Source organism: Coregonus clupeaformis, chromosome 16 (genome assembly GCF_020615455.1).
Source record: "Coregonus clupeaformis isolate EN_2021a chromosome 16, ASM2061545v1, whole genome shotgun sequence".
Lineage (NCBI taxonomy): Eukaryota > Metazoa > Chordata > Actinopteri > Salmoniformes > Salmonidae > Coregonus > Coregonus clupeaformis.
Window position 1 is genome coordinate 11,184,331 of NC_059207.1, and position 10,709 is coordinate 11,195,039.

The window sequence follows — 10,709 nt, forward strand, 5'->3', positions numbered from 1 at the left end:
TTCTGTCAGAGGGATAGAACACAGACAGACAGACAGACACACAGGCAGGCAGGCAGACAGTGAGGAAGATCTTCACAAAGCTGAGCAATGATAGTACATTATGTTGGGATACAAATAGGAGTATATTGGTGTATGTTGGGATGTGAATTACAAATATGAGCATTAATACAGTGTTATATGTTAGGTGTTCCAGAATCAGCAGAGCGGGATCAGACAGGCATGATAAAAGGGGAAATTACCTTTATTACCCTGATAAAACTATAGTCTAGCTGCGCACTGGAATATAAGTAATAGTTGAACTAAACTATTCCATGCCCTAACTGGTGCTGTCTATGGGTTTTCATGATGACTTGTCTAGATTCTAGTTTCTCCCCGCTTGACCACATCCATCAATAATACATGTGATAGAAGACGTTCTTCGTAGAGACAGTTGATATAGCTTGTGGGATTTTATGAGTCAGCGTTTCATGGCCTAAACACCCGTACTCCCAGCGCTCTCCTTCCTTCTCAGAATCTAATCCGACAGCGAAGCAGCTCACAAACAGTTGTCATGGTTAACAAAACAAACAATGCAACAAGTGGGTGTGGTCACCGTAATGCAAAGTTGTGGGCCTCCAGTTCCTGATGTACATGTCTTTTTAAATATTTGCTGTAAATTACAAGGTTCAAAAATACACCCGCACTGAATGAAGTCATGTTGTTTTCTTTTTTGGGGAGAGAAATGTCTTAGGAAACTTGGACATGGAAAGCATCCCATTTTTCATATGTTCCGTCCCTGTTAGATCACTCTGGGTTATTTTCAGTATCATGGGGTGTTTCTTAGAGAAACATTAATCAATAAAGGTGTCATGCTGAAGAACAGAATGGAACAACTAGATGGGGTGCCAGGTGCTATTTGAAATGTAAGATTATCTAAATTAAACAGTTAAACAGATATTCAAAAGAATGATCCAGAGTATATTTGTTTCTCTAAGTTTCTCTAAGTTTCTCTGTGTGTGTGTGTGTGTGTGTGTGTGTGTGTGTGTGTGTGTGTGTGTGTGTGTGTGTGTGTGTGTGTGTGTGTGTGTGTGCGTGTGAATGGTATGCCTGTGGTGGACAGGGTGCTGTGAAAGCTATCAAAAGTTGATTAAGAGCTGCTGTGTAGCGGGGTAGGGCAGAGGAGACAGAGGGAGAAAGAGGAGAAGGGAGAGAGAGAGGAGACAGAGTGAGAAGGATGAGACAGAGGGAGAGAGAGGAGACAGAGGGAGAGAGGAGAAGGGGGAGAGAGAGGAGAGAGATGGAGAGAGAGGAGACAGAGGGAGAGAGAGGAGACAGAGGGAGAGAGAGGACACAGAGGGAGACAGAGGGAGGGAGAGGAGACAGAAGGGGAGAGAGGAGACAGAGGGAAACAGATGGAGAGAGAGGAGAGAGATGGAGAGAGAGGAGACAGAGGGAGAGAGAGGAGACAGAGGGAGAAAGAGGAGTCAGAGGAGAGAGAGGGAGAGAGAGGGAGAGAGAGGGAGAGAGAGGGAGAAAGAGGGAGAGAGAGGGAGAGAGAGGAGACAGAGGGAGAGAGAGGAGACAGAGGGAGAGAGGAGACAGAGGCAGAGAGAGGGAGGGAGAGAGAGGGAGAGAGAGGGAGAAAGAAGAGACAGAGGGAGAGAGAGGAGACAGAGGGAGAGAGGAGACAGAGGGAAACAGAGGGAGAGAGAGGGAGAGAGAGGGAGAGAGAGGGAGAAAGAAGAGACAGAGGGAGAGAGAGGAGACAGAGGGAGAGAGGAGACAGAGGGAAACAGAGGGAGAGAGAGGAGAAAGAGGGAGAGAGAGGAGGCAGAGGGAGACAGAGGGAGACAGAAGGAGAGAGATGAGACAGGGAGGGAGAGGAGACAAAGAGAGAGAGGAGACAGAGGGAGACAGAGGGAGAGAGAGGAGACAGAGGGAGAGAGAGGTGACAGAGGGAGAGAGAGGGGACAGAGGGAGAGAGGGGAGAAAGAGGGAGAGAGAGGATACAGAGGGAGAGAGAGGAGACAGAGGGAGAGAGAGGAGACAGAGGGAGACAGAGGGAGAGAGAGGAGACAGAGGAAGGGAGAGGGAGAGGGGGAGAGAGAGGAAGAGAGAGGGAGAGAGGAGACAGAGGGAGAAAGTGGGGGAGAGAGGAGACAGAAGCAGAGAAAGGGAGAGAGGGAGAGAGAGGGAGAAAGAGGAGAAAGAGGGAGAGAGAGGAGACAGATGGAGAGAGAGGAGACAGAAGGAGAGAGGAGACAGAGGCAGAGAGAGGGAGATAGGGAGGGGGAGGGAGAGAGAGAGGGAGACAGAGGATACAGAGGAGACAGAGGGAGAGAGAGGGAGAGAGAGGGAGGGAGAGAGAGGGAGAAAGAAGAGACAGAGGGAGAGAGCGGAGACAGAGGGAGAGAGGGAGAGAGATGGAGAAAGAGGAGACAGAGGAGACAGAGGGAGAGAGAGGGAGAGAGAGGAGAAAGAGGGAGAGAGGGGGAGAGAGAGGAGATAGAGGGAGAGAGAGGAGGCAGAGGGAGAGAGAGGAGACAGAGGGAGAGAGAGGAAACAGAGGGAGACAGAGGGAGAAAGAGGAGAAGAGGGAGAGAGAGGAGTCAGAGGGAGAGAGAGGAGAGAGAGGGAGAGAGGGAGAAAGAGGGAGAGAGAGGAGAGAGAGGGAGAGCGAGAGGGAGAGAGGGAGAGAGAGGGAGAGAGGAGAGACAGAGGGAGAGAGAGGAGAGAGAGGGAGAGAGAGGGAGAGAGGGAGAAAGAGGGGGAGAGAGGAGACAGAGAGAGAGAGAGGGAGAGAGAGGATTCAGAGGGAGAGAGAGGAGAGAGAGGGAGAGAGGAGACAGAGGGAGAGAGGGGGAGAAATGGGGAGAGAGAGGAGACAGAGGGAGAGAGAGGGAGAGGGGACAAAGAGGAGAGAGGAGACAGAGGGAGAGAGAGGAGAAAGAGGGAGAGAGAGGAGAAAGAGGGAGAGAGAGGTGACAGAGCGAGAGAGAAGGGACAGAGGGAGAGAGAGGAAAAAGAGGGAGGGAGAGGAGAAAGAGGGAGAGAGAGGAGACATAGGGAGAGAGAGGAGACAGAGGGAGAGAGGGGACAGAGGGAGACAGAGGAGCTAGATGGAGAGAGAGGGAGAGAGAGGGAGAGAGAGGGAGAGAGAGGAGAGAGAGGGAGAGAGGAGACATCGGGAGAGAGAGGAGGCAGAGGGAGAGAGAGGAGACAGAGGGAGAGAGAGGAGACATAGGGAGAGAGAGGGGAGAGAGGAAACAGAGGGAGAGAGAGGAGAAGGAGGGAGAGAGAGGAGACAGAGGGAGACAGAGAGAGAGAGAGGAGACAGAAGGAGAAAGAGGGAGAGAGAGGAGACAGAGAGAGATAGGGAGAGAGAGAGGAGACAGAGGGAGAGAGAGGAGACAGAGGGAGAGAGAGGAGAGAGAGGGAGAGAGAGGAGACAGAGGGAGAAAGAGGGAGAAAGAGGGAGAGAGAGGAGAGAGAGGGAGAGAGAGAGGGAGAGATAGGGAGAGAGAGGAGACAGAGGGAGAGAGAGGAGACAGAGGGAGAGAGAGTAGAGAGAGGGAGAGAGAGGAGACAGAGGGAGAGAGAGGGAGAAAGAGGGAGAGAGAGGAGAGAGAGGGAGAGAGAGAGGGAGAGAGAGAGGGAGAGATAGGGAGAGATAGGGAGAGAGAGGAGACAGAGGGAGAGAGAGGAGACAGAGGGAGAGAGAGGGAGAGAGAGGAGACAGAGGGAGAGAGAGGCGAGAGAGGGAGAGAGATGGAGAGAGAGGAGACAGAGGGAGAGAGAGGGAGAGGGGACAAAGAGGAGACTGGGAGCGAGTAAAGCCTGTTATTCTACCTGCTCTCTCCCATGGGGATGGGAACTTCCTGCCCCTCTTATACAGATCACATCACACTCCGAAAGACTCTCTCTCTCTCACAGATCCCCTCCTCCTCTCACGCCATCATTACCTCACTGTCACTCAATTCCTCTGGCATACAGTCTCTCTCTCTCTCTCTCTCTCTCTCTCTCTCTCTCTCTCTCTCTCTCTCTCTCTCTCTCTCTCCCTTCACATTCACTCATTATTTCCAGGGATTTATCAACACTTCTGCCCGTATTCTCTTAAAATGATGACAAACAAACGTAATCTTCATGACATTTGGAGAGTGAGACAGATTGCTTTTAGTCGCTCTACAAAAACCACACAAAACAAGGGTGGTGTTATACATAGCCACTGACCCAACAACTAAATGCTGGGCAGATGCTGTGTGTATTGCCTTAGCCTGTTTATGTGCAGCGCACCAGTCTTTGTCCTGACACCACCTCCACTGTCAACTCTGACACTAGGGCTCCTCGGGCCATGCAGGGCCTGTCTTTCAGAGCACAAGGCCGTGTGGAGTGCCTGGCAGAGCCTCCTGACATTGATAAGGCTCTGAGCAGTCCAACTCCACACACACTCCAGCCAGTACTGCCACGGGACACACACGGGAGCATCAAAGGCCTCAGCGTCCAGAGACTCCAGACAGCGGGGCGATAGGCCAGGACAGTGGAGCACAGATTGGTGTGGCACCACATACACAGTAACCAGATCTGTCCATCATAGATAGAGAGTGGGAGAGGGAGGGTAGAGGCCAGGACACTTGGGACCTGGCTGTCTTAATGCCAACCTCACAACAGACCCCTGACGAAATGGCACATTACAGTGTAGCCTGCAAAGTGGAAACACATTTGATTTAATTTATTTTATGATAGGATCCCAATTCATATCAAACCAGTTTGCATTCACTGTATTCAGACTGCATATTCAGCTAAACCTTAAAGATGGGATCAAGATACATCCTGCAAGCCAACAAGCTAAGTAATAATTCATATTTTTTTTCTATGCAGTTGGTTTAGAATTATTGCCCCCTTGCAAAAGTGCCACACACGCTTGCCAGGAAAGTTTCTTAGTGTTGGGCATTGAGCTTCATTCAGCAATTAAGCCTCTAGTTTCAGGCGCTTGGAGTAGAGAACACAGCTGGGAGACACCGTTTAGCATAGGCACTACTTCCTTTATGATGGACAGCTAGCCATTAGACAACTGGTCTCCCTCGGCTGCCAGGACCATGACAGAGGTGGCCAGTGGTGTTTTGACCCCGTCACCTGTCAATGACTTGGCAACAGGTTAACAGGGCTGAGCTGAGCCCATGGTAACTGAGACTGGGGCGATTACATTGGATCCTGTGCAGCCGATGTGATGGGGTGTTGGGTTACCAGGCTGCTCCTGGGGTCAGACTGGGCCCGCCTCTATGGTTTCTGCTGCCGGGAGCCAGGCCTGCTCAGTAGTCTTAACATAAATTATTCACTCACCAGCCAAGACTTCACAGCCAGTGGGACCAGGAGAGTGTGTGTGTGTGTGTGTGTGTGTGTGTGTGTGTGTGTGTGTGTGTGTGTGTGTGTGTGTGTGTGTGTGTGTGTGTGTGTGTGTGTGTGTGTGTGTGTGTGTGTGTGTGTGTGTGTGTGTGTGTGTGTGTGCGCGCGCGAGCGTGCGTACGTGCGTGCGCGTGCGTGTGTATGGCCCCGTGTTGCTCAGTTGGTAGAGCATGGCGCTTGTAACGCCAGGGTTGTGGGTTCGATTCCCACGGGGGGCCAGTATAAAAAAATGTATGCACTCACTAACTGTAAGTCGCTCTGGATAAGAGCGTCTGCTGAATGACTAAAATGTCAAATGTGTGTGTGTGTGTGGTCGCACAAGAAGAAGTACAGTCACTGGCTTCCTTGTGGTCATTGATGACGCCACGTGTAGTGTCTGGGTGATCACGTGAGCACAGTGTTGAGTGTAGCCATGTAATAGAATAACACATGCTGTCTCATGCTGACAACTCCCTTCTAAGAAAGACTTAGTGATGAGCTTGGAGGGCACTTTGGTGTTGAACGCTGAGCTGTAGTCAACGAACAGCATTCTCATGTAGGTGTTCCTTTTGTCCAGGTGAAAAAAGACAGTGTGGAGTGCAATAGAGATTGCGTCATCTGTGCATCTGTTGGGGCGGTATGCGAATTGGAGTGGGTCCAGGGTGTCTGGGATGATAGTGTTCTGTGAGTCATGACCAGCCTTTCAAAGCATTTCATGACTACAGATGTGAGATTTACGGGGCGATAGTCATTTAGACAGGTTACCTTGGCGTTCTTGGGCACAGGAACTATGGTGGTCTGCTTCAAACATGTTGGTATTACAAAGTGGGTCAAGGAGGGGTTGAAAATCTCAGTGAAGACATTTGCCAGCTGGTCAGTGCATGTTCGGAGTACACATCCTGGTAATCCATCTGGCCCTGCGGCCTTGTGAATGTTAACCTGTTTAAAGGTCTTACTCACATCGGCTACGGAGAGCGTGATCACACGGTCGTCCGTAACAGCTGGTGCTTTCATGCATGGTTCAGTGTTGCTTGCCTTGAAGCTCGTCTGGTAGGCTCGCGTCACTGGGCAGCTCGTGGCTGGGTTTCCCTTTGTAATCCGTGATAGTTTGCATTCCTGCCACATCCGACGAGCATCAGAGCCAGTGAAGTAAGATTCGATCTTAGTCCTTTATTCACGCTTTTCCTGTTTGATGGTTCGTTTGAGGGCGTAGCAGGATTTCTTATAAGCGCCCGGGTTAGTGTCTTCATACATCACAAAGTGTCTCCACATACAGTATGTATTTATTGATGATGTAATGTGTCATTATGAGTGCATTGTGTGCATCAGAACGGTAAACATCTGAGAATTCTGTAAATATATGTTGGGCAGAACCCTCCTGAAGCTGAATTAAAACTGTATTAAAGTGCAGAGAAAGGATATGTTGAAAATGGAGGTGTCACCAAGTCTCAAACAATCTAACTTGCACTGCAAGCCTTCCTCCGATGGCACCAGCACCAGCAGCACTTTCGGCTGTTTAGCCGTTTTCCTGGAAAAGGCTGTTTATTTTTGTCTTCATTTCTGTGGCTGTGTGTCTTTACCCAAACCAGAATGTATCGTCTGTTTGTTGGTTTATTTTCTATTTGAGCAAACTGAGTGATGCTACCCCCATGTGTTAGCTTACCTCAGAAAACACCCTCAATGCCAATTCTCCTCATTGGCCACTAAAAGCTGCCGTATGGGTGGTCCTCTGTAGCTCAGCTGGTAGAGCACGGCGCTTGTAACGCCAAGGTAGTGGGTTCGATCCCCGGGACCACCCATACACAAAAAAAAAATGTATGCACGCATGACTGTAAGTCGCTTTGGGAAAAAAGTGTCTGCTAAATGGCATATTATTATTATTATTATTATATATGCTCAGCTCACAACCCCGTAACTGCAATTCACTTTTTATTTTTATTTTTTTATTTCACCTTTATTCAACCAGGTAAACAAGTTCTCATTTACAACTGCGACCTGGCCAAGATAAAGCAAAGCAGTGCGATAAAAACAACAACAATACAGAGTTACATGTGGGATATACAAAACATACAGTCAAAAACACAATAGAAAATCTATATACAGTGTGTGCAAATGTGGTAAGTTATGGAGGTAAGGCAATAAATTGGTCATAGTGCAAAATAATTACAATTTAGTAATAACACTGGAGTGATAGATGCGCAGAAGATGATGTGCAGATAGAGATACTGGGGTGCAAATGAGCAAAATAAATAACAATATGGGGATGAGGTAGTTGGGTGGGCTAATTTCAGATGGGCTGTGTACAGGTGCAGTGATCGGTAAGCTGCTCTGACAACTGATGCTTAAAGTTAGTGAGGGAGATAACATTCTCCAGCTTCAGAGATTTTTGCAGTTCATTCCAGTCATTGGCAGCAGAGAACTGGAAGGAATGGCGGCCAAAGGAGGTGTTGGCTTTGGGGATGACCAGTGAGATATACCTGCATACTACAGGTGGGTGTTACTATGGTGACCAATGAGCTAAGATAAGGCGGGGATTTGCCTAGCAGTGATTTATAGATGACCTGGAGCCAGTGGGTTTGGCGATGAATATGTAGTGAGGGCCAGCCAACGAGAGCCTACAGGTCACAATGGTGGGTAGTATATGGGGCTTTGGTGACAAAACGGATGGCACTGTGATAGACTACATCCAATTTGCTGAGTAGAGTGTTGGAGGCTATTTTGTAAATGACATCGCCGAAGTCAAGGATCGGTAGGATAGTCAGTTTTACGAGAGCATGTTTGGCAGCATGAGTGAAGGAGGCTTTGTTGCGAAATAGGAAGCCGATTCTAGATTTAACTTTGGATTGGAGATGCTTAATGTGAGTCTGGAAGGAGAGTTTACGGTCTAACCAGACACCTAGGTATTTGTAGTTGTCCACATATTCTAAGTCAGACCCGCCGAGAGTAGCCATTCTAGTCGGGCGGGCGGGTGCAAGCAGCGTTCGATTGAAGAGCATGCATTTAAGAGCAGTTGCAGGCTACGGAAGGAGTGTTGTATGGCATTGAAGCTTGTTTGGAGGTTTGTTAACACAGTGTCCAATGAAGGGCCAGATGTATACAAAATGGTGTCGTCTGCGTAGAGGTGGATCTTAGAGTTACCAGCAGCAAGAGCGACATCATTGATATACACAGAGAATAGAATCGGCCTGAGAATTGAACCCTGTTGTAACAGTTTGAATCTAGAGTGTCACCCCCTTTGAAGAGGGGGATGACCGCGGCAGCTTTCCAATCTCTGGGGATCTCAGACGATACGAAAGAGAGGTTGAACAGGCTAGTGATAGAGGTTGCGACAATTTCGGCGGCTAATTTTAGAAAGAAAGGGTCCAGATTGTCTAGCCCAGCTGTTTTGTAGGGGTCCAGATTTTGCAGCCCTTTCCTAGCCTCAGTGCAGTGGGCAGCTGGGAGGAGGTGCTCTTATTCTCAATGGACTTTACAGTGTCCCAAAACTTTTTGGAGTTAGTGCTACAGGATGCAAATTTCTGTTTGAAAAAGCTAGCCTTTGCTTTCCTAACTGATTGTGTATATTGGTTCCTGACTTCCCTGAAAAGTTTGATGCTATTGCAGTACGCCACAGGATGTTTTTGTGCTGGTCAAGGGCAGTCAAGTCTATGTGCATGTAGTTTCTCCTTCAGTGTTTTTAGAGCAGTTAATGTTCTCAACATCCAGAGGTTGGGGAAAATTAAGAAATGCAATAAGTGACTATGGCTAAAATAAATCTGAGGGAAATTCAGTAAACCACAACGTATTGTTGGCTAGATGCTAATTTAGAGAGCTATTCTGGAAATGCACTTCTATTTATTTTTTGGGAAACACAGAGAACCTAGCATTAGTCAAACAAGTAGAAAAAAGTAGGTTTTTGAAGAAAGATTTTGAGGGGTGCGGAGATGTCTGAGTTGGAGTAAAATTATAAAAATGATATCATGATATCAAGCGAAAAACTCACCAGAAGCGGACGGGTGGAGCAAGCAGAGCGAGGCGGGTGGAAAGGAAGTGGAAGATCTGATCATTTTTGCTGATAGCAATGTTGTGTTTCCAAAAGTGGATGAATTGGTCTAATTTAGCATGTATGGTAACATCTCAACCCTTAGCTACCGCTTCCAATTCTAATGAGCTCGAAAAAAAAAGAGTTAATAATGACAACATTTTGATTGTTTTGTGTGACCACAGCGCCAGCGATAAAACACAAAAATAGAGACAGGTTCTAATTGAGCGAGGCGTCAAAGCGGACAACCCGCCCGCCCGGCTTCACTGTGGACAGGAAAAAATAGAAAGTCTAACAGAGGTATTGTCCCATCCCCACGGCTGCGGTTGGCTGCTCTCAAGTAGCGCCGACTGCATCTCACATCCTCATGAACCAAAAACACAATGATTTTGTTTTCTTTGAGAAAAGTGGGTAGAAACCCAGACAAAACAGATGAGTTGGCTCTCTCTTCTGACTGATTATCAACACACACACAATGACAGAAATGCACTTTCAGAGGATTAAACAAGGATGAGCTCGCTACCGCACCCGGACCAAAAGGGACAAATTAGGCAGAGTATTACTTCATCGCATGTGAGGCCTGGATGAAATGCTAATTGCCATTCAAAGACGTCTACAACAGAGATGGGACCCAGAACGGGGGCTGTTGTTGAGGCGGGAGCGGGGCTTCACAATTCACTGACCAACGCACAATTCATCAGGAGGCTTCTGTTGTGCCTGTTCTTATCTTTTCACATTGTTTTTTTCCCCTCTCTTTTCTTCCCTCTATTTGCATGCAGGACTCCCCCTCCCACACACCCAGACCAGTCCAAACCCCATTCAGACAGATAGTCCTCTTCTCTCTGTCTTCCCCTCTCTCTCAATTCAATTCAATTCAATTCAATTCAATTTGCTTTATTGGCATGATGTAACAATGTACATATTGCAAAAGCTTACTTTGGATATTTACACTATTAACATAAATAAAATAATAATAATCAATATTGTCAACGGGACAACAGTAACGACACTAACCAAGGGTCAAAATAACCATTGAACAATAACAATATAGAGGACATGTGCAGGTTGGTTGGTCTGTCAGACACTTTCCCTCATCTGGCAGGAGCAATGTAGTGCGCTGCCAACCCAAAGCTCTCTGTGTCCTCACCCAACAGGACGGGTAGCCTATTCTCATCAGAGAGGTCTTTGAAACCTTGAAATAGTTAGCCATGGTGTACTGTCGATTTAGGGCCAGATAGCACTGCATTTTACTTTGTGCTTGTGCTTGTGTTTCCCAATAAGCAATGTAGTTTTGTTTTGACTGTGTTGTAATTTGGTTTATTCTGAT

The 10,709-nt window shown here is 47.8% G+C and overlaps 1 non-coding gene across 1 annotated transcript; it reads left to right on the plus strand.

Moving 5' to 3' along the window:
• The first annotated feature begins 5,525 nt into the window (after positions 1-5,525).
• On the plus strand, positions 5,526-5,601 carry trnat-ugu. The gene has a single exon. It is a non-coding gene; the product is annotated as a tRNA-Thr (tRNA).
• Positions 5,602-10,709: the final 5,108 nt, after the last annotated feature.